Raw genomic sequence first — 25,169 nt, forward strand, 5'->3', positions numbered from 1 at the left:
AGAAAAAGACTTCATTGTGGAAAGGGGAGTGGGTGAAGGCAAACTGTTGGCTGCCACACGTGAGGCCCATCAGTTGCAGTTCAGAGACAACTGGAGTTGACGCAGGCAATTCCTTCCAAATGTAATCAAACGCCTCCTGCTGCCAGACGATGTGTTATTCAGTGGGGATCTGGTAAGGGTTGTTGAGAATCTGAGATGCCTTCTGTAACTGGATCAGATGGGTACTGGGAGGAGACGGAGAACAGAGGGGACTTCACTTCCCTGGCAAGTTAACTTCCTAACTGTTGTGATTTCCAAGAGGCCCTTGTCACTGACTGCTGAGGAAGTGATCTATAGAGAGGTGGGAAGCAATTACCCTCTGGTGAGAGAGCAAGCTATGGGCAGGACCCACAGCACAGACTCTCAAGGAACACTCTGTGCCCTGCTCGCCCATTTCTGTGCGTTGAGGATAAGATCAGAGAGGATAGAGTTTGGGTAAAGATACATAGGCTGGCTTTTTTCTATTTTGAGCAGCCTTTATGGAAATGACTTTCTTCTTTTTTTTTTTTTCTTTTCTTTTTTTCGGAGCTGGGGACCGAACCCAGGGCCTTGCGCTTGCTAGGCAAGCGCTCTACCACTGAGCTAAATCCCCAACCCCGGAAATGACTTTCTTAATCTGCCTAATTTGAACTAGAAATCACACACACACACACACACACACACACACACACACACACACACACACACACTGACCTAGGCAGAATAAGATAAGAAAATCTTTGTTGGCTGGTCTGTGCAGAAGGGAACATCTGTCTTTAGGGGCCTGGGCTGAGGGTGGTTGTTTTAGTAGCTACAGCCAAGAGACCTCAGGCCAGCCCTCTGAAGCTTTATAAACCACTGCTGGGTCCTGGGAACCTCTCAAAAGAATCTTTGGGACAGACACCTGTCAAAGGAACATGTCTTGACTGGGTGCCTCCAAACACTGCTATCAGTTGGGAACATTTTAAAGAAAGATCTACACTATAATACTGTGGTTAAGCAACATGCAGGGGGTGGCATAATTGCATCTTATCAGCATAGATATATTGCATTAAAAATACGTTCCTTCTTTACAGGCGTATTTTGGCCCCTGAGAATGTTGGAGAAGCAAGGGTTATTAACTCACTCAAAAATGGACGATGTCAAGGGAGAGACTCAGGAAAGGGTGATATGACACTTGGAAGAGAGCTGGGATTGGAAGCAGATTGACTTCTTGCTGCCTACCCTTTGCTACTTATTGGATTTTGAACCTGATGCATGTGCTAGCTATAAAAATAATATCAACATTTTAATATGTAGTATCAGTAGAAGTCTAACTCCACAAAATCAGATAAAACCAAGGAAACTACAATGACATTTAGATTGTACTCAAATCCCTGTCCTGGAACTGCCTCAGCCATAAACTGGAGATGCATCCTACGTCCTCCTCAATGGACACCGATAATAAGCAGAGCTCCTTCGAAGATTATACGTTATGGCTTGACCAATTGGGGGAGACCACGGTTGGTTGCGGTGCTGTCATCTGCTGGTGAGGCTCACGTGGGAGAAGCAATCGCCACCCACATGCCGTTTCAATCTTCCTATTTCTATCCAGTGTGATAGTGAGCACAGTATGTCTCCATGTCTGGTCTCTTGTCCTTTAACCAGCCCTAGTGTAGTGAAAGGTTGTGAGCATATCGTCATGGGTGACGGCAGAGTCTTGCCGTAGATGTCTATCCCACGTCACTGTCTGCCTATTAGCAAACTGTTCTTGGTTTAGTACCATCTGCATTTCTTAAGCATGTGATAGCTTTGGGCCCTCACTTTTTGCTTAAGCTATGTGCTGGGGTAAGAGGGAACTCGACGTTATGAGCTCTTCCCTTCTCCTAACAGGGTCCTAAAGGAGGCAGCAAATATGAAGTTTCACTTTGGTTGGGTCTCAAAATGGTAATGCCCTTCAAAGGAACCATGATGTAGGACTGTAGGAAGCAAGAATTCCTTCTTTTATTCACTTCTGGCTTCTCTATGACCTTTACCACACTGCCGTGTATCAAGTCACTACGTTGAGGATTTTTTTTTTTTTTTTGGCCCAAGTGAGTATCACAGTAAAATATTGAACAAACAAAATGCTGTTGGGTTTTTAGGAAGCTGAGCTTGGTACTACTTTGGAACTCATCGGGGAGGCCACATTTTCATAGATTCTTGAGGGGCAGGTGGCGTTCGGCTAACAGAAAGAGAAGAAAGGGTGACCTGAGAGTTGGGCATGCTGTGTAAGGATGCACTTGCCTGAACTTACGACTACATGTGCAATGTGAAAATGATCACTCCACTCATCCAAGAGGCTGCTGTGTAGCCAAGTGGCATACCGGGTGGTATAGCCACATTTCTCTGTACAGCTGCCCACGGGCACAGAGCTAGGGAAAGCAGGGCCAAAATACACATTCAGGCCTTGGAGAAGAGACTCCTCCAGCACTATTCCAGCCTGTGTGCAAAGAGGGAAAACAGCCCAGAAACAGAAGCATCCACAATTGTGCTTCCTCCTGAACCTGACCTGCAACTCCAAAGAATGTGACATTCTAGTTTGGCTGGGTGTCATCAAATAACCTGATCCTGGCACTTGGGAGATGGAAAGAGGAGAGTTACAAGTCTGAGGACTGCTAAAGTTGCAGTGTGAGATCTTGTCTCAAAAATCAAAGAGTACCAAAAGAAGAAAAAGAGAAGAGGAAGAAGAAGAAGAAGAAGAAGAAGAAGAAGAAGAAGAAGAAGAAGAAGAAGAAGAAGAAGAAGAAGAAGAAGAATGAGGAGGAGGAGGAGGAGGAAGAGGAGGAGGAAGAGGAGGAGAAGAAGAAGGCAGCAACAGGAAGGAAAGAAGGGAGGAAGGGCACAGCTAACTGAGCTGCATTCTGAACAGCCTCTAGCCTGCTGGTCTGTTTGCTAAGACCTAAACAATATGGCTCCGACCAGAGGAGCCAGCTGACTGGGCCTTTGACATTGAGATAGCCCTCTATCATAAGCCTGGCTGACCAGAGTATGGGCCATCTATTCCAAAGAAACTGCCAGCTTGTCCAAGTCCCTCTCAGTTCTGAGGATCTCAATTACTGAAGACACAGTCACTTAGACACCCTGCAGGATGACAAGCTTCCTGAGGAGAGAGGCAACACAGAACCAAACTACTCCCAGTACATGGTCAGTCAACTAGAACTCCCTTGACTTTGTCTAAATACATGATACCTTCTTTGAGGAACCACTGTGCATTTTGGAGAAATGTGAAGGAACTCCTAATGGCAGTGAAAAACAACCTTTTCATCGTTTGTTTTTACTACTTGTGTGAGGGAACCTATGATGTCGCCATTAGCATTCTTGACAAAACAACAATAACAAAATAAAAGGCCCAGAAGTAAAACTCTGTTTCTTTGGTTTATCGGGAGAAAAACAACCAACCAACAGACCCCCCCCAGAACAGAAACAACAACGAAAAGCCCCACACATTTGTTCTGTGTTGTTATTGTGTAATCCTATTATGACTTCCACAGCGACATACCTCTTTGTCTGCCTAGCAACCATGTTGCAGTATGTAAGCATGAGGGAGGATGGGAAGAAGGATTCATGGGGGAATAGAGTTGTATTTGCTGGATTCATGGTGGAGTCTGAGGCTCACAGAAGCTGGATCTGTTGAGGACAACAGCCAGTCGATGCCAAGGTAGATGCTGGTTTCCAACCTGGAGATCTCAGGCATTCTACCTACCTTTAAGTCACAGGATCTGGAGGAGTCTCTATGCCTGCTTCCCATACCCCCTCCCCTACCATGTCCACCCTGAGATCATTCAGTTTAAGGGATCCATCCATTTGGGTTGGCAGTACATCTGAAACCTGAAGTTTTCAAGTAGAGGCAATTTCTTGTTTGGGGAGCATATGGCAGTGTCTGGAGACACATTGGAGCACCCCAGTGAGGAAAACAAAGTGGGTATCACTGGGGATATCAAGGAGATTGAAGTGGGAATCACTGGGGATGTCAGAGATACTGCAGAACATCTGACACCCCACAGAATGGAACCCACAAGTCAATCGGGCATCAATGTGCAGTGGGTGGGAAACCCTGCCTGAGAATGAAGACTAGGCTATTACCCCAACACTGCATGCTGATAGAAAGCTCTGTCTCCTTTCTTAAGCCAGCAATGGGTATTTTGCCAACAGTTTTCCTTCTACTCAATAAGAGGTAAAGAGAGACAGGAAGGTCCAGTAGAAAGAGGTGACTGTTCAAGGTCTCCCTCATAAGCTGGCTAGAGAAGGAACAGCCTATATCCCCAACCCAAGCTGAGATATCTCCCCATGCTTCTGTCCCCCCTCACCAGCTCTGCTTGAAGCCTTTTCTGACTCAGTGATTCAATGAAATGAGATCTGGAATTACTCACCCTGACACAGACCTGCTTATCTCCCATTCTAGTACAAAGCTTGAAGCCATGCAGAGCGGACACTGGCAGCAAAGCTGCTTAGAGCTTTTGTCGGCAGAGCCAGACCCATGCCTCTCTCTGTCTCTGTCTCTGTGTCTCTCTCTGTCTTTCTCTCTATCTCTATCTCTCTGTGTGTCTCTGTGTCTCTGTCTCTCTCTGTCTCTCTCTCTGTCTCTCTCTCTGTCTCTCTCTCTCTCTCTTTCTCTTTCTCTCTGCCCCCCCCCAACTAGAAATGAACTGACATAACCAAGGAAGCCCTCAAGTCTTCTTACCGCAGGAAAATTGCTGAAAGTAAACAGATTCTTAGAATTGAATAGTTTGGTTTTTCCATTTTGATTTTTCATAGCTTGTTTTGTTGATATTCTGTTCAGTTTCTCAGCCTGTCATCATCGGAACACGGATGGCCAAGGAAACTTTCTAGGGACTGTTGCTCTGTTTTCAGGGTCTACCTCTTAATTAGAGCTTCTTTTAACCGTCATAGAGGCAGCCAGAGTGCTCAGAATTCAGGTTCAAAACTGCTTACAAGGGGCTGGGGATTTAGCTCAGTGGTAGAGCGCTTACCTAGGAAGCGCAAGGCCCTGGGTTCGGTCCCCAGCTCCGAAAAAAAAAGAACCAAAACCAAAAAAAAAAACAAAAAACAAACAAACAAAAAAACTGCTTACAATCACGTAGACCCTGGAACTGCTCCAGTTTTTGTCAGGCAGAGTAATTCCTGTTGCATACTTATTTAAGGAGTGCATCTTGAACACAAACAGAAGAAGGAGAGCCTGGGACAAGACCAAGGTGGTTCCCTCCCCTGGCTGCTTGCAGTCTGGCTGGGAAACTAAATGAACAAATAGCCCTTCTCTCCTCAGAAGCATCCCTCCAACTCACAGGGGGGTCCTAGCACTAATCTTAGTGTTTACCTCCAATACTCTTGTCTTTTTGTCAATTGGCTACTTAGTATTCGGCCTCAAGACCTGATGCTTCTTCCTTCCAAATATCTCTAAAATGTCCGCAGGTAATGAGGATGATTGGTAAGTGTGTCTCGGGTCTCCCATTTCTTCTCCAGATGGTTACAAATGTAAGACATCCTGGAAGGAGAGTAGCTTCTGCCCGAGAGTAGCTAGCCAGGTGCTTACACAGTACTCTTGATGCAACCTTAGTTGTGTTACTTGCTGAGGCCTTGAGTAGTTCTCTTAGCCTTTTGTCATCTGTTGTAAAACTGAAGCGTCATGAAAGGTTGGGTATGGCTCAGTGGTACAATACTTGCTTGGATGTGCAAGGCTCTGGATTTCATATCTACCCATTCAAATTTTAAAAAGATGTTATGCCATAAAGCATTTGCAGCAAGCAACATATGACAACTGTCTGATACAGTGGTAGCTCAAGGGTCAGGCACTAAGAAGTTTGTGTTACAGAAGACCTCAACATCCAAGGGATACACGCATATCTTCCCAAGGGTCCAGATTACAGCAAGTAAGCAGGCAAGAATCTGATCTGCCACTCTAAACAAGACACCTTAATGCTCTTAGGATGTTTACTATAAGAAACTCAAGGAGCTGGTAATAACTATTTCCGAATGGGTTCAAGAACTCTGTTCTTAGAAAAGATAGAATTCAAACGGAATTTTGAAGAGAGGTTAAGATAGTCCAGGCATCCTCTTCCAGCAAACTGTATTGGACCTTTCTAGAAGAATCAATGATGTGGCTTTAAGGGCAATGGAAGTGAGAGCCTCTGGGAAAGCCATACTGCTGTGGAATGGAGGAATGGGACTTCAGGTATGAACTTAGGATGGGGGATGGGGAATGAGGAGGTGGGTGGCTTTATTATCAGAGTTAATTGGAAAGATAATATCAATCTCTAAATGGCTTTAAATGCCCAGTAAAAGGGACTGTTTTTCTCTCCGAAAACTACAGGGAGCTGTCAAGGGCTGTGAGAGGATGGTTTATGCACATCACATCCCTGCTGCTCAGTTGCTAAGTCTGGTCAAGGAGAGAAACAGTTGAAGGAATGACAAACAGACGTGAAGTGTGAGATGTTAAAAACACAAGAAAAGAATTGTTTAAGCGAAGCCCTTATAAGAGCAAGAGGCATGACCTGGAAGGTCCCTTCACCACTACAGTCCCACATCAGGTGGTCGTGTCTTGCAAAGTGCAGGTTCCCTTCTCTGAATGGTGCCGCCTGTGAAAGGCCCAGGGGTAGTGGTGCCATTCAGCACTTCAAAACTGGTGGTGGAAATGATAAGTTGTAGAGAGCTGTGGACATAGCATATATTTGGGAGAAAAAGTACAGAGGATGGCAGGCCCACTACAAGATTTTTGCCACAGCTCGTTGGAGAAACGGTAAGGCTGGAAGAACGGCAGGAAGGAAGGATGTGGAAGAGGAAGATAGAGCAGAAACAGAAAAAAAAACAAGGCACTGGAGACTTGCCTGAGGTGAGGCTGGTAACAGACGAGGACTGGGGGTCAAAGCCTGACAAAGATGTGATGGGGTACACGGAAGCGTGATGATGCTAAGACCTGTCTACTCAGGAAGAAAAAGGATGAGCTCAAATCACATGGGCACCATGCGGGTAATAATTCACTTAATATTTGTGGAAAGGATGGATGGATGAGTTCTTGACAGTAAATGGGACTTAGCAACTCAGTCTTATCAGGGAATGACAGGAACTTACAAACCACCAGCTCTTTCCTTCCGGATGTGAGCAAACATAGGTAAAGGGGTAACTTACAGCTTTTGATCCCATTGCTTCCAGGTGATAGATTTAAGGCATAAAACCAAATCTCCGGACTCCCCGGCTAGTTCCTTTCCAGTATGTGATATGGTTATTTTCTTCAATTCTTAAAAAGAACTTCAGAGGAAATGGTATGCATGAATATCATATACCACTTGTAATTTATTTTTTTAACTAAAAGCTACATTGAGAATTTCATTTCCGTTTTGCCGATTAAAATAGGAATTTTGAAAGTCATGCATATTGATTGAGGCATCCTTGGCTTTGGGGCCAAATTGTTCCAATAACTGTTACCTTCTGTAATCCTCTTTCCCCAGACATTTCTCTCCGGCCCACCCAGATCCAAGAGTCCTGGTCTGGTGAACTGTACGGTAGAACCTATCACTGTTCAAGCCTGGGATGGCTCTGAGCACAGTCTGTCATTTGCGAAAGTTCATATGACTTAAATAACTATTCACATAGTTATTTCTAGTAGATATGGCTTTAAACTTCCTTAAATCACATGGAAAAATAATCCTGAGATGTGTCCCCACTTGGTGTTTATTGAGTGGCTTCTGGAGCCCTTCACCGTTCTTGCTGTTGCAATGGATAATAGAAAAGATTTAGTCATTCCTCTGCAGGGTTCCCATCCTAGTTGAGGATAAATGCTTTTTAAAAAACAAAGTAACAATACAGTTCATGGGTAAGGCCTGTTTCTTTCCCCTGGAAACCCTCGGGCATTGAACAGTTGGGTGAAGGCAGCCTCAGAAAGCTGTGATTCTCATTCCCAGCGGGCACATGAGTGGGTGTGCCTCCTTCATTGGAGCCTATAGTCGTTAGTCTCTGAGGACCCAGAACATTCCTTCCCACTTTCTTTTTGTCCCACGGGGAAAGGCATGTGATGGACAGTGAAGCAACATCTTAAATTTGAGGTTTCAAGATGGCAGAATACCGAAGGAACTGCAGCAAAGTCTTAACTCCCAGCATGGACAGACCGATCCAGAGCCTTCTCCCAATTCTTTTTTTTTTTTTTTTTTTCTCCTTTCCAACTTGTCTTCTGCCCTAAGCTAGCTGTTAAAAGCTTGACTGGCTCTTAACTTGGGCAATGTGCTTTACTAACTGCAACAGCAAATAGGTAGTGAGTCTTCGCTCTGTGCCAGGCACGGCTATGACTAATTTATGTGCATTACCTTGCTGTATGGTGGCAGCAGACAGGGGATCTTGGTTCTGGCATTCAGTGCCTGTCGCACGCTGGGACAGTTCTGCTGCTTGGGGAACTGGATGAGGAAGAGACAACCAAACAAGTTTCAGGTTGGAGTAGAGATCAGGATGATCATCAGAAAAGGAATGACACAATTCCTAAGAAGATGTAAACATATGCTTTCTTAGATTTAACAATCTAAACTCTAGGAATCCTTGCTATAGCAATAGTAGCAAAGACCATGTAAGGTTTCATGCACAAGGCTGACTGTGACACTGTCACCTGTACAACCAAACACATCAAATCAGGATGAATGTCTATCAACAGTAAAGCAAGGGGCAAGATATCTAATCGATAGAACGTTAGACTTCAAAATTAGATATGGAATTGGAATTGTTTTCACAAAATACTTTAAAATTTAAAAAAAAATACATGTGGGGGCTCGAAAGGCAGCTAGAAGCCCTTCCTGGAAAGGCAGCTAGAAGCATTTACTGTTCTCACAAAGGACGCAGGTTTGGTTTCCAGAACCCATAGCTCACAGTCAACTGTAACCCTAATTACAGAGGTCCCAATGCCCTCATTTGGCCCCAAGGTCACCTGCTTGCTTCTGGAACACATAGATAGACTCAAGACATACACACCGTGTGAAAGAAATTAGTAAGTAGATCCTTAAAATAAAAGTATATGTTCGTATTTACTATAAATACTGGCATGCAATATACACAACGATGTGTTTAACTTAGGGAGGTGCCTTTTCTGTTGTTGGAGGTTTTTTGAAACATTCTCTTAGTGCACTGTCTCCAGGCTAGGCTTGAGCTTCTGAGCCTCCTGCTTCATCAACTCCAAGCAAAGTATCTTGATTGACAAATGATAACAGAATGGAGGGAAAAGTCAGGTGATATTTAATCTCTTGTTTTTAAAAATGGGGGTAGTTTCTAATCTATAATTGCCCTTTCTCAAAGGTAAGCTATTTAAATGATTCCTTAAATGCTTGCTATTTGAGGAAGACGGTACTGGCTGGACGATCTTTGTCTTCTGATGACCTAACTCCAGGGCGATGAGTCAGAAAATCAGTGCTTAGGAGACACCTCAGAGAGAAAGTGGCCATAGCTAAAGTTGTCTGACAAGGAATAAAAGGACAATATCTACGCAGGCATGGAGCAGGAGAGCTCTACAAGAGAAAGCCATCAGTGAGAACGCTATCTTAGCATTTGTCTTACTTTAATTTCATTCCTACGCCCAATTTTAGGTGCTCTTCCAAACTGTCCAATTCGTACAAATTTATTCATACACAAATATTTTTGAAATGTCAACTGAGCAGACCACTCGTATGCTGTTTTAAACTCCTTCTAGTTAACAGACCCACCCTCAGTCCTCACAAATGCCTACTTTTACCTGACCCTTACTTTTTCACCTGTGACTTGACTGGACTGCCTTGCCTGCAACTAACCAACTTCTATTCGAATTCACACTTTTCACTTTTCTCCCTTGCCTGGGATTCCTATATTCTGTCTGCTTGGTGGGTCCTACTCAGCCTTTAAGGCTGCCCTCAAACACTTCCTTTTCTAGATATTTGCTTACCAGTTAAGCTCTCTTCTGAGCTCCAAAGCACTCCGTTAGGTTGGGCAGGAGGAAATGCAGTGCCACTGGCCTCCCCAGAGGGCACTGAAGGTGTTATCTGCCATTGCCTGTATCCTCTGTGTCACAGTAGACCCACAAGAGATGCTCACAAGTGGGGCATAGAATATATAGATTATGAATTCCGGCATATCAAACACTTCTTTGGACAAGAATTTCTCTCCCTGTAACACATGTTTCTACTGATTGAATATCTATGAGAGTAGTCTGCTCCAAATGATTACTACCCCAACCACAAACATGCCCCAAGATCATCCCATGGATTGGTTGTTCTGGGCTGCGCTGACTCCTAGAGGGTCCCTGAAGCCTGTTCAAACTCCAAAGGGCTGGCCCTAACTGGGTTCTGTGCTGAGCCTGTGACAGAGCTAGTAGCCAGATTAGCAAAGAAATGCCAGCACTCGGTGTTCTCAAGGTAAAAGGCTGAGCCTGCCCTGGAGCCACTGGCTCGTTGATAGTACACTGATCATGTAAGAGTCCTTGGCCTGGCCTGGCACAGTCAGGAACTAATCACCGGCCATAGCATTTCTCCCAGGCTAATTGATATGTTTCTGTCCTCTGATGGACAGGGGTCAGCACATCTCTGTCTATACCTAGGCCTTCCCCACGCCAGGCTTACAGAAGCAAGTCTCTCTGAGTAGAGCAACACAGGCATGCTCGAAGTTGTCTAGCATCCTGTCCCCATTTCTTCTCATCTTTTCAAACTTATCTCTTTCCTATCCTAGTTTTCTCTCTGGAAGCTTCGGCTTTCTTCATTCTAGCCTGCCTGCCTGCCTTCCCTCCTTTCTTCTGTCCCTCCCCTCCTATTTCTATCTGCCCTTCTTCCTTCTCTCCCCCTGGCCTTATGTTCAGTCTTCCTGTCTCTGATACTTTCTGAATCTCATGCCTATAGGACTTCCTGGCACTCCCACCCTGATGCCAACATTTCCTTCCACACCATTTGAGAATATCCCCCTTTGCTTTCCTGCCCATGGGATTGGACAGAAGTCAGATGGATTTTTGTATCTTCTGACACTTCTCCCTTCCTCTAAGCGTCTGAGCAAAGAGTGTAGTGTTTCCAGGTCTTGTCAAAGCAGTTTCAGGCCCAGTCCTGTCCAACCTTTGCCACATTCCCTTCCCAATGGCTAAGCTGACCTCTGCTAATGCACAGAGCACAGATCCAGGACCATGGCCAAAGTCAGTAGGGGGTTGGCTCAGGGATGCCCTCATGCTGAGTCTGGCAACCCAAAGTTTACAAGTTGTCTTCTTGCCCTTTTGCCCATCTCCTGAAACTGGCAGGGTCACTCTGTTTACTCAAGCCACCCATGAGTGACCATGGATTTACCTTCATGACGATGTAAGGTGAGAAACTTGATGCAAGTGTAGCCAGTAGATTTATTCTTTCTTTTCAAACACAAAAGTTTGTACATGGCAGGCAAGCCTCTCCCCATTGAGGCTGGCGTATTTGTTAGCCATCTTGCTTTCTTATATAGAATGAGACAGAGGGCTCCACTGAGTGTCCTGTTGCCGGGGCCACAACTGCAATGTGGATGAAGTAGTTTCTTCATTCACACATCCAACAATACTTACCAGACCATCATTTACGCTCATGAAAATAACACTCCCGGTGTCCAGTGTTTAAAAGGAGATGATATGCAACACAGAGGACTGTGACAAATGTCTGAGATAATTAAGGAAGAATCAGGGAAGTGACATAGGGTCTGGTCATGTCCAATGAAAAGATACACAGAGCAGCATCTAGTTGAACTGAACCTTAAGCTTTTATACAAACAAGCAAATAGACAGATGCCTCAACCAACCATTTATGTGTTTGCAGGGGAGAACTGGCTTTACTACAAAAATAAGTAGCAAATGACTTCCAAAATTATCTGTGTGACCAAAAGTGTTGGTCAGAGTCAACCACATTGCAGAACTTCGCTGACATTTTAGATCAAAGTAGAAATGTCCTGGACTCTAGGGATGGCTCAGTGGTTGAGTGTGAGCACTGCTCTTATATAGGACTGGTGTTCAATTCCCAGCATCTACAACAGAGGCTCACAACCACCACTAACTCCAGCTCCAGGGGACCTAACACCATCTTCTGGATACTACAGGGTACTCCCACACACAGCCTACTGATTCCAGTTGCTATTGCTTGTACGTGCATGTGTTTAGGGATGAGCAGTTAGGATCAAACAACCTATCATGGTGCTCACCCCTGAAGAAAACCGATTCTCCTTCCCTCCCCAGCCACTGATAGTTTGTAACTTTTTATTCTTTGAGTAGAGCCATGTCAAGTTCCCCCCATCTATGTGGAAATATCAGTTGGTATAGTCATTTCTGCAGCTGACATGTGGGCAGCCATATTGCTGAAGCTTTATGGATGCAGCAAGCCTGCCATGTCTAGAAGAAGCTAGTACACAGGGGAAGTTCTGGGCCTCTGGCCCTTATACGTTTTCTGCCTCCTCTTCCAACTTGTTTCCTGAGCCTTGGGAATAGGCGTTGTGTTGTAGATGTACCAATTAGAGTTGAATATTCCAGGGATATTTATTTTCTACATGTTGAGCAGTTGTGAATCTCTGTAGCACTCCTGTCTGTTGCATAAAGAAATTTTTTTGATGAGGGGTGAAAGATATACGTATCTGTGGGTATAAGGCTAAGTATAATTATATATTTATGTCTATAATATATTTATAGTTAAAGGCTATATTGACTTAGGAAAATGATATTATGTGACTTTTTCCACATTCTTTGCTAGATTTACCATGCTTTGTGATTCTTTGCTAGGTTTACCATGCAAGTTCCTCCTATTGAGAAGTCCTTAAAATGTATTGGGAGAATTAATATGATGACGACCATCCTAACAAAAGCAACTTGAAGATTAAATGCAATCCTAGATGAAATTCTCATAAAATTATTCACAGGGATAAAAATATAAGATTCACATCAAAACACACACACACACACACACACACACACACACACACACACACACACACAACCAGATAGCCACAATCCTGAGACAAAAGAAAAATCCTAGGATTACCATATCAGATTTCAAGTTATATTACAGATTCTTTGGTAATAAAAACAGCATGGTCTTGGCAAAAAGACAGATGTGTAGATCAGCGAAAACAGAACAAAGACCCAAACTCAATCTCACAGAATTGCAGCCATCTGACGTTGGATAAAGGCAGCAAACATACAGCCAGGGGAAAGGTTAGCATCTTCAGCCAATGGTGCTGGGGAAACTGGATGTCTACATGTGGAAGAACAAAATTAGACCCATAGCAATCACCACGCACAAAAATCAACTCCAAACACATAAAACAACTCAATGTGAAACTTTAAATGTGCAAACTTAAAGACGAAAGCCTAGAGAGGACCCTAAGAGACATCAGCCCAAGATACGACTTTCTGAATAGGACTCCATTTTCTCAGAAATTAAGGCCAAAAACTGGCAAATGGGACTTCATAAAAATCAGAAAGATAAATATCAATTGAATGTAGAGGAAGGCTGAGTGTGGATGAGAGTCTTTGCCAGCTCTCCATCTGAGAGGGGATTACTATGCAGACTATACAAAGAATTCGAAACACACACACACACACACACACACACAGTGTCTTAGTTAGGATTTTACTGCTGTGAACAGGCATCATGACCAAGGCAAGTCTTATGAAGGACAACATTTAATTGGGGCTGGCTTACAGGTTCAGAGGTTCAGTCCATTATCATCAAGGTGGGAACATGGCAGCATCCAGGCAGACATGGTACAGGAGGAGCTCAGTTTCTACATCTTCATCTGAAGGCTGCTAGCAGAATACTGGCTTCCAGGCAGTTAGGATAAGGGTCTTAAAGCTCACACCTACAGTGACACACATACTCCAAGACGGCCATACCTTCTAATAGTCACACACACACACACACACACACACACACACACACACACACACACACACACACACACACACATCAAGAAGACAAATAACCCAATTTTAAAAACTATTACGGAACCAAACAGAATTCTCAAAAAAGGTAAAAATAGCTATCACTAAGATATCTTTAAGTAGCTTCTATCTTAGCAATCAAGGAAATGTAAATTAAACTGCTTTGAGTTTTTTTTGTATGGTAGCCAGAATGGCAAAGGTCAAGAGAAGAACTGACGACAAATGCTTGTGAACTCTCATCCACTACTGGTAGGGACTGCAAACTATTGCAGTCATAGTCAAATCAGTGTGGAGAATGTTCAAGAAGATAAAGGTCTGCCAACTGACCCAGCTATACCCCTTGGCGTCTGCTCATAAGACTCTATCCTATTGAGGAGATCCTGCTCACCCATGTTCGTTGTGGCTGGCTTCACAGTAGTGAGGAAACAGAAGCAGCCTAGATAGCTATCAACCAATGAGCACATGATGAAAATGTGGAACACACACACACACACACACACACACACACACACACACACACACACACACAGTGGAATTCTATTCAGCTATAAATAAAAACGAAACCATAAAACTTTCAGGTAAATGGATCAGATTACAAAATGCAGTGAGCGAGGTAACGCAGACCTAGAAAGACTAATGGTATATGTCAGCTCTCACTTATGGATCCCAGCTCTGAATCTTTAGATGAACATGGACATGTGTTAGGCAATCTGTAAGCCCTAGTTCAAGGTTAAACAGTCTAAAGACAAAGGGAGAAAGGCATGAGGACTTAGAAGCAGAAGCCTGAGTTGTTCTGATTTTAATGTGTTGTTTTAAGTAAACTCCTCTCTGGGCTCTTAGTGATATCCCATCATCACATCCTTTTAATTGTGCTTGACTCTGGTCTTTCTGGACAATGACCTGTGTATGCCTTCTGCCACGCTTGGCATGAGGTCTTCTGTGTACTGCAGATCAATGGCTCTTGAACTCACAGAGACCCACCTGCCTCTGCTTCCCAAGCACTGGGATTAAACACATGTGCCACCACTGCTTAAAGTCATGATCTTTAGAGAAGGGAAAAATGGGAAGTATTTTCACACATTTTAAATAAGGAATAAGAAAATATTCAAGTACTGTATCTTTTTAAAAATTTTTTGTTACTTAATTTTAATTCCTTGGTTAAAGGGATAGTTTTTCTCAATTAAAACATAGTGCTACTGAGAACACAGTTTACTTTAACATGCATTTATCAAATGTCTCCATCTCATTCTTTTGTTAATATTTTTCATTTGATTTTTTTATTTATATTTCAAATATTATCCCCTTTCCCAGTTTCCCCTTCAGAAACCCGCTATCTCCCCCTGATTCTATGAGGGTGCTAACTCGCCCACTCCCTTCCACTTCCCTACCCTGACATTCCACTACACGGGGGCATCAAGCCTTCACAGGACCAAGGGACTCTCATATTATTGATGTCCAACAAGGCCATCCTCTGCTACATATGTGGCTGGAGCCGTAGGTCCAGCCCTGTGTATTCTTGGGATGGTGGTTTATTTCTTGGGGGGTCTGGTTGGCTGATATTGTTGTTCTTATGGGGTTGCAAACCCCATCAGCTCCTTCAGTCCTTTCTCTAACTCTTTCATTAGGGACCCTCAGTTCTCAGTTCAATGGTTGGCTGCTAGCATCCGCCTCTGTATTTGTCAGGTTCTGGCAGAGCCTCTCAGGAGACAGCTATATCAGGCTCCTTGGCATCCACAACAGTTTCTGGGTTTGGCGGCTGTGCATGGGATGGATCCCCAGGTGGGGCACTCTCTGGATGGCCTTTCCTTCAATTTCTGATCAACAATTTGTCTCTGTATTTCCTCCAGTGAGAAATTTGTTCCCTCTTCTAAGAAGGACTGAAGTATCCACACTTTGGTCTTCCTTCTTAAGAAGCTTCATGTGGTCTGGGAATTGTATCTTGTATTATTCTGAGCTTTCAGCTAATATCCGCTTATCAGTGAGTACATACCAAATATATTCTGTTGTGATTGGGTTACCTCACTGGGGATGTTTTCTAGTTCCATGTATTTGCCTATGAATTTCATGAAGTCATTGTTTTTGATAGTTGAGTAGTACTCTATTGTATAAATATACCACATTTTCTGTATCCATTTTTTTTTGTTCAAGGACATCTGGGTTCTTTCTAGCTTCTGGCTATTATAAATAAAGCTGCTATTGATGATTTTCACTATTTTTAGGTATGGACCTTGAATTCTTATCTTTTCAAGACTTTTACCATGAAGGGGTGTTAAATTTTGTCAAATGTTTTCTCAGCATCTAATGATTTGATTTTGTTTATAAAGTGGATTACACTGATGGATTTCAGTATATCGAACCATCCTGGCATCCCTGAGATGAAACCTACTTGATCATCATGGATGATTATTTTGATGTCTTCTTTGATTCAGTTTTCCAGAATTTCATTGAGTATTTTGGCATCCATATGGGAAATTGGTCTGAAGTTCTCTTTCTTTGTTGGGTCTTTGTGTGGTTTAGGTATAAGCATAATTGTGGCTTCATAGGAGGAATCGGGTAGTGTTCCTTCTTTTCTATTTTTGTGGAATAGTTTGCAGAGTATTGGCATTTGATCTTCTATGAAGGTCTGATAGAATTCTGTACTAAATCCATCTGGTCCTGGAGTTTTTTTGGTTTACTCCTCTTTAGTATATTTGCTTCTTTTTGTTCTAGAGATTTCAGGAGTGCTGTCAAGCTGCTAGTGTATGTTCTCTTCAGTTTCTTTTTGGAGGCACTCAGAGCTATAAGTTTTCCTCTAAGCACTGCTTTCATTGTGTCCCATAAGTTTGGGTATGCTGTGCCTTTATTTTCATTAAATTCAAAAAAGTCTTTAATTTCTCTCTTTATTTCTTCCTTGCCCAACTTATCATTGAGTAGAGCATTGTTCAGCTTTCCTCTGTATGTGGGATTTCTGTTGTTTTTGTTTGTTTGTTTGCTCGCGTGCTTTTGTTATTGAAGACCAGCCTTAGCTCTAGTGATCTGATAGGATGCATGGGATTATTTCAGTCTTCTTGTATCTGTTGAGGCCTGCTTTGTGACTGATTATATGCTCAGTTTTGGAGAAGGTACCATGAGGTGCTGAGAAGAAGGTATATTCTTTCGTTTTTGGATGTAATGTTCTATAGACATCTGTTAAATACAACTAGTTCATAACTGCTGTTAGTTTCACTGTGTTTCTCTTTAGTTTCTGTTTCAACGATATGTCCTTTGAGGTGTTAAAGACTTCCACTATTAATGTGTGAGGTGCAATGTGTGCTTTGAGCTTTAGGAAAGTTTCTTTTGTGAATGTGGGTGCCCTTGCATTTGGGGCATAGATATTCAAAATTGAGAGTTCATCTTGGTGTAGTTTTCCTTTGATGAGTAGGAAAGGTCCTTCCTTATCTTTTTTTGATAACTTTTGGTTGAATGTCTATTTTATCTGATACGAGAATGGCTACTCTGGCTTGTTTCTTGGGACTCTTTGCTTGGAAAAATTGTTCCCAGCCTTTTACTCTAAGGAAGTGTCTGTCTTTGTTACTGAGGTATGTTTCCTGTATGCAGCAAAATGCTGGGTCCTGTTTACATATCGAGTCTGTTAGTTTATGTCATTTTATTGGAGAAGTAAGTCCATTGATGTTGAACGATATTAAGGAATAGTGATTTTTGTTTCCTGTTATTTTTGTTGTTAGAGGTGAAATTATGTGTGGCTATCTTCTTTTGGGTTGGTTGAAAGAATATTACTCTTTTGCTTTTTCTAGGGTGTAGTTTCTCTCCTATTGGAGTTTTTCATCTATTAATCCTTTGTAGGGCTAGATTCATGGAAAGATATTGTGTAAATTTGGTTTTTCCATGGGAAAATCTTGGTTTCTTCATCTATGCTAACTGAGAGTTTTGCTGGATACAGCAATCTGGGCTGGGGTTTGTGTTCTCTTGAGTCTGTATGACATCTGTCCAGGATCTTCTAGCTTTCATAATCTCTATTGAAAAGTCTAGTGTAGTTCTGATATGTTACTTGATCTTTTTCCCTTACTGCTTTTAATATTCTTTGTTTTGTGAATTTGGTTTTTTGAATATTATGTGATTGGAGGAATTTCTTTTCTGATCCAATGTATTTGGAATTCTGTAGGCTTCTTGTATGATTATGGGCATCTCTTTCTTTAGGTTAGGGAAGTTTTCTTCTATAATTTTGTTGAAGATATTTACTGGCCCCTTAAGTCGGGAATCTTCTATACCTATTATCCTTAGGTTTGATCTTCTCATTGTGCCTGGAATTTCCTGGATGGGTTAGGAGCTTTTTGCGTTTAACATTTTCTTTGATGGTTATGTCAATGTTTTCTATGGTATCTTCTGCCCCTGAGATTCTCTCTTCTCTGTCTTGTATTCTGTTGGTGATGCTTGTGTCTATGACTCCTGATCTCTTTCCTAGGTTTTCTATCTCTAGGGTTGTCTCCCTTTGTGATTTCCTTATTGTTCTCTTTCCATTTTTAAATCCTGGATGGTTTTGTCCAATTTCTTCACCTGTTTGTGTTTTCCTGTAATTTCCTCTTTAAGGGCTTCTACCTGTTTACCTGTGCTGTCCTATATTTCTTTAAGGGAGTTATGCCCTTCTTAAAGTTCTCTAACGTCATCATGAGATGTGATTTTAAATCCAAATCTTGATCTTCTGGTGCGTTGGGGTATCCAGGACTGGCTGTGATGGGAGAACTGGCTTCTGATGATGCTACGTGTCCTTCGTTTCTGTTGTTTAGGTTCTTGTACTCGTTCCTTGCCATCTGGTTATCTCTGGTGTTAGCTGATCTTGCTGTCTCTGACAGTGGCTTGACCCTCCTGTAAGCATGTGTGTTAGCACTCCTGGGAGACTAGCTCTCTCTTGGCAAGATTTGGGTACAGAGAACTGTTATACTTTGTCAGTTCTGAGCGCAGACACAAACCAGAAGGATCTTGCCCCATACTGCTCCTCCATTCCTGTAACCTGAGGACTCCAGGTGGGTCCCTCTGAGCAGAAGTGGCAGTCTCACCTGTGCTCTCAGATATGTCAGCACTTCTGGGAGACCAGCTCTCTCCTGTCCACATCTGAGTACATAGAGCTGTGGCAAAGGGTCAGCTCCAGGCTCAGATGGAAACCCAAGTACTGTACCTTTTAATAACCACATCTTCCCAAGCCTCTGCTTGGAAAAGATCAAGTAGAAGACTTATGTGATTACAATGGTAAAAACTCAAACAGTAACAAATAAGAATCTATATAGGTTCTGAAATAGTAAGGTGCTCCAATTGAGTGTTTAATTTTATTAACAGGGAGACTGAAGCCCAGAGTGCCAGTGGCTTGGTCAGGTTTACATAGCAATAAGTGACACAGCCGAGACTCAATGTTGATCAATGTATGATTTCTGTTATTGTAATAAAATACCCAAGGATGGAGAAATTTATACAAAGAATATGTTAACTTGACTCATTGGTCTAGCAGCTCAATGGTATAGCATTGGTGTCCAGTTGCTTTGGCCATGCCTCATCACAGATGGCAGCAGAATGGCAGAAGTTTATGTGAGAGGGAGAGATAGTCTGGTTAGTAGTCTGGCTAGAGAGAAACTCAGTGACTTAGAGATCAGGATCAAAGTTTTTGTTTTTTAAGAGTTATTTTATTTTTATGAATATGTATGTATATGTGGGTATAGGTGTATATGATGTATATGTATGTGTACATGTATGTGCTTGTAAGTGTTGGTGCCTGCAAGGATCAGAAGAAGGAGTTTTCCTAGAACTGGAAATGCATGGTGTTGTGAGCTGCCTAAATGGATGCTGGCAACTAAAACTTGGATTATCTGACAGAGCAGCAAGTACTCTGAAACACTTGAGTGATCTTGGCAGCCCTTAGGGTCAAGATTTTATACTAACTCCTTTTCATGAGAACTAACTCAGCATCCTGTCTGAATGGTGGACTGGCTGGTTTATGTGTCAACTTGACACAAGTTGGAGTTATATCACAGAGAAAGAAGTCTCCCTTGAGGAAATGCCTCTATGAGACTCAGCTGTAAGGCATTTTCTCAATTAGTGATAAGGTGGAAGGGCCCATTGTAAGTGGTACCATTCCTGGGCTGGTAGTCCTGGGTTCTATAAGAAAGCAAGTTGAGCAAGCCAGGGGATGCAAGCCAGTAAGAAACATTCCTCCATGGCTTCTGCATCCACTCCTGCCTCCAACTTCCTACCCTGAGTGAATTCCTGTCCTGACTTCCTTTGGTGATGAACAGCAATGTGAAAGCATAAGCTGAATGAATCCTCTCCCCACCCCCCAAGCTGCTTTTTGGTCATGATGTTTTGTGCAGGAATAGAAACCCAGACTAAAACAAATGGCCTTAACTCTTCCCAAAAACAGCACATCAAAATCCCTAGACAAAAGTCCAACCTCCATCTTGAGTCATTAAGAACTAAACCCAAAACCCTTGAATTCTTGAGTGATGACTCGTATCTGAATCATAGTAACTATCAACATTCTTTAAGATGGGTGCCTGAGACTTCACCCAGTGGGTGTCTCACTGGTCCAAATCATTATTATTTACACTAGTGGGGACAATCGGGGTGGGATCTGCTATCAATTTTGAGATATAACAAATCGTCTTGTGTGATTGTTTGAATGAAAATGGCATCAAATAGGCTCATATGTTTAAATTTGATTTTCCAATTGGTGGAAGTGTTTGGAAAGGATGGGGGGTAGCCTTTTTTGAAGGAGGTGTGTCTCCAAGAGTAGGCTCTGAGGTTTCAAAAGACTCACATAATTCCCAGTGTGCTCTCTCACTCTCTCTTGCTTATAGACTAAGTTATTCACTCTCAGCTGCTGCTCTAGGTATTCCTGCTACCACACTTTTGCTCAAACATCATAGACTCTAAACCTCTGAAACCATGAGCCCGATTAAACACTTTCTTAAAAAATAAGCTGCCTTGGTCATGGTGTTTTAATCACAGCAAAAAAAAAGCAATTAATGTGTCTTAGTCTCTGTTAAGAAGAAGTGATGGGGCATGATAAAGACACAAGAGGGAATGGAGTAAAGATACTTAATTTTTGACAGAAGGTACCTTCCTGTTTAAACACAAGCATTCAATATGCACAGAAGTTCTTTTTCCTAACCCTCAGGAAAGAAAGATGTTCCTTTAGCAATCAAATAACATGACTGAGACCAGGAAGGGCAAATGAACAATCATCATCATTGTAAATCTATACCCGAGACAGAATTTTCCAGAGGAAAATGCTGCGACCTCTCCTAGTCTCTTCTTATTTTAAATGCTATTTACTCTTGGTTCCATTTATGTAGGTAGAGCTAATAAAGATACATGTCTTTTAACCACTGGATTCAATGTACCTGTTTTTGACCCTGATGATTTATTTTTTACACACATGACGTTAATTCCTTTAAAGTTCCTGTTCCTACTCTATGTCGGAGGCACAGAATGTCTACTTGCAGTCTATGGGCATAGTGTCCAATTATCAATGCATTCCCCACCAGAATGGACTTAGCACCTTCTGGAAGAGATTTGCCTTCACATTGGTTAGCCACTCCCTAGACATGGCCTCTTTAAAACTTGCTTTCTAGTAACTTGTGGGTGTGCCCATACAGTTCTCTGTATCACAGCCCTTTGGAGTCATAGCTACCCTTGAGATACCTACTTTCTAACTTCCAGGTCAAATTCTTCCCCCTTAGAACCTTCTTTAATCACTTTCTATGAAGACTAAAATTTACTTCCTGTGAAAGTCCTGGGAGTGCTTTGCTGATCACCTCCTCGGAGACTTAGAACAATGTATTCTAATTATTTACTAACATCTTTGCCTTATCTGGACTATTTTTGCCTCAATGACCCTGAAGCTTTCTCAAGGGAATAGTAAATGATTTATATGGTGATTGATTTGAGGTTTTTCCCCTAACAACTCACCTGCACCAAAGAATGGCTTTAAGTTTGCATATTTTAACATACTTTACATTTTTATAGAGGAAAGGAATTCATACCTAATTCACTGCAAACCATTTTATTGTGTTTTGCAGATAATACACTTTTACAGCTTAAATGTTGCTACAGCCCTAAACCAAACAGGTTTTTAAGTGAGCAGGAAATACCACTGAGTGTGAAAATACTTGTCTAGCACTCATAAGACCCTGCACTCTATAAAATAAAACAAACACAAATTGTTCTGTCGATGCTAATTGCTCAATGGCATGCCCTCATTGTCTCTATTGTGTCTCCGTGTCACTTAAAAAAAAAAAAGTATATAGGCTCTCTCTGTCCTGGAACTCAGTATGTAGACCAGGCTAGCTTCAAACTCACCTCCCAAGCGCTGGGTTAAAAAGCAGATGCCACCATGCCCAGCTATCTGTGTCACATTCTTATAATTTTGTCAATACTTCCCACATTCCTGTTATTGTTACATGTGTGAATGATGTTTACTTGGTGGTCTTTGATGTTCCTACTGTAAGTTTCTGGGATGTCATGGGTTCTCATTTTAGAAGCAGCTAAGCCACCCGAGGAGTGTGGGGTGTGATCTATCTGCTCCAACAACCAGTTGCCTCCCCCCACCTCTCTCCCGCTTCTTGGGTCTCCCTCTTATCTGAGACAGGCAAGACCAAAATTATGCCAACTAATAGCCCCACACTGGTCCACCTGAGCCCAAGTAAAAGGAAGAAACACACGCTTCTCACTTTAAATCCAAAGTTAGAAATGATCTGTTTAAAGGGGAAAGCATGTCGAAGGTTGACATAGGTTCAAAACTAGGCTCCTTATACAAAATAGCCACTTGAATGCAAAGAAAACTGCCTAGAAGTGCAACCCCAACCAGCACATGAGTGATAACATAGTTTAACATCCTTATTGATGGGCACCAAGGCAGTGCTAGTGGTTTAGGTAGGCAATCAAAGCAGCCACAGCATTACTTAAAACCAGAGCTCTCTTCAATTCTGCAAATGCTGAAAGAGGGAAGGAAGCTGCAGAAGAAAATGTAACAGGTTTGTTCTCAAGACTTGAAGAAAGAAAACCATCTCTGTAACAAAGAAGGGCATTGGGAAGCAAGCAAGTCTTACTGCAGGAGCCATAGAAGAGGTGTAGATCGAGCCAAGAAAGCCAGTGGACGCTCAGTAGACTAAGCAGCTTGGTCTTGGAACAAGGTCCATCTAGAGCATTCAGAGCTACAGTGGCTGGCTTCAAAGGTTCAAAGTCAGACTGATTTTCCCCGGAGGCAATGCTGCTGATAACTTGAAGTTCAAGGCAAAGTTCACTTAAAACACCTAGAGCCCTTATAGACTTAAATCAGCTCTACCCTGTGTGCTAAATGGAACTAATCCTGGGTGAGAGTACATCTGCTTCTAATGTGGCTTGCTGAGAATTAGACCCACTACTGTGACTACTACTACAAGGAGTAGATTTATTTATCTCAAATATTGTTGCTTATTAACAAAGAACATCAGAACCCCAAAAGCTCAGAAGGAGACTCACAGTGAGGTGAATCCCCACCCCCATGCATAACATCCACTCTGTCATACATTGAGACATTTAAATAATAACTTGGGCCTTATTATTTAAAAATATATATCAGACTATAGCTACCATAGATAAATGACTCATCTGGTGGGTGTGGCACAGTAAACTGAAGAATTTTTGGAAAGAGTTCATCTTTCTAGGTGCCATGAGAGACATTTGTGGCATTCTCATGGATTAAGAGAAGTTAGAAGGAGCTAGTCCCAGTGTATATGAGTGACTAAGAAGAGTTTCTGACTTCAGTGGAGGAAAGCCACAGATGTTGCAGAAACAACAGAGGAATAGAGTGGGGGGGGAGTCTGAGGAGACAGCAGAGTGGTACAATCTCACAATAAAACAAAGTTAAGACTTGCTTTTCTTCCCCCATTAATTTATTTTTTTATTTCCCGATGGTGGCTTCTCCCCACATAGCCCATCTTTTTCTCGGAGAAGGTTGCCCCTGAGTACTAACACACTCTACCACATTGCTGCAGGACTAGGCACTTCCTCTCCCACTGAGGCCAGACAAGGTGGCCCCATTCAGAGAACATGATCTACAGGCAGGCAAGAGAGTCAGGGACAGACCCTACTTCACTTTTCAGGGGACCCACATGAGGACCAAGCTGCACATCTACTACATGTGTTCGTGGGGTCTAAGTCCAGCCCTTTAATGCTTTTTGGTGGTGGTTCTGTTTCTGGGAGCCCGCAAGGACCCAGGTTAGTTGACTCTGTTGGTCTTCTTGTGGAATCCCTATCCACTCCGGGTCCCTCAATTCTTCTCTTCCAGAAGACTCACCAAGTTTGACTGTGGGTCTCTATATCTGTTTCAGTCTGCTGCTGGATGGAGCTTCTCAGAGGACAATTATACTAGGCTTCTGTCTGTAAGCATAACAGAATATTATGGTTTCTTGAAATAGCTTCTATATGAGGCAAAGATGCTATGAACATTGTTAAATAAAAACAAAGACTCCAGAATATTAATGTAAATTTAGAAGAAAACACAGTACTGCTTTGAGAAGAACTGATCTGGCGTGAGGAAAATGTTCTCAATCAGACAGGCATATTGTCTACACCTTTAATCACAGCAGGGGGAAGAGTTTGAGGCCAACCTGGTCTACGTGGTGTATTCAGGAATAGGCAACATTACACAGGAAGACCCTGTCTTGAAAAGGAAACAATGTATAATCAAACAATTTCTCATTGTATCAGGAATCTTTGAGGAAAAGAGGACTCCATGATGCTATCAACTCAATATTCTCAATGTTAAATTGGTTTAAGAAATTGCCATAGCTGTTTCAACTATTGACAACCACAAGACTGACCAGTCAATAGCCATCAAATTTGAGACATGAACAAAGAACATCCATCTACTGGGAAAACAAAATGTGAGTGTGGGAACATTTCTATTGTAGTTGATAGATATGGTGGTTTGAAAGAAATGGCTGCCAAAAGCTCATACTGAGTGGCACTACTAGGAGGTGTGGCCTTGGGAGAATAGGTGTGGCCTTGTTGGAATGGGTGTGGCCGTGTTTGAGGAAGTGTGTCACTATGGGGGCTTGGGGACACTTTGAGATATCAGAAGTTCAAGCCAAGCATAATGGCTCACTGCTTTTTTCTGCTGTCTTTGGGTCAACATGTTGAACTCTTTCTCCAGCACCATGTCTGCCTGCGTACTACTATGCTTCCTGCCATGACAAATAATGGACTAAGCCTCTGAAATTGACAACCGGCCCCAATTAAATGTTTTCACTTATAA

At 42.5% G+C, this 25,169-nt stretch overlaps 1 long non-coding RNA gene across 1 annotated transcript; it reads left to right on the forward strand.

Annotated features, from left to right (window-relative positions):
* The first annotated feature begins 3,597 nt into the window (after nt 1-3,597).
* Nucleotides 3,598-25,169, forward strand: LOC134481023 (uncharacterized). Its single transcript, XR_010056178.1, has 3 exons — nt 3,598-3,697; nt 24,623-24,798; nt 25,068-25,169. It is a non-coding gene; the product is annotated as an uncharacterized LOC134481023 (long non-coding RNA).

Source organism: Rattus norvegicus, chromosome 11 (assembly GCF_036323735.1).
Source record: "Rattus norvegicus strain BN/NHsdMcwi chromosome 11, GRCr8, whole genome shotgun sequence".
Taxonomy (NCBI): Eukaryota; Metazoa; Chordata; class Mammalia; order Rodentia; family Muridae; genus Rattus; species Rattus norvegicus.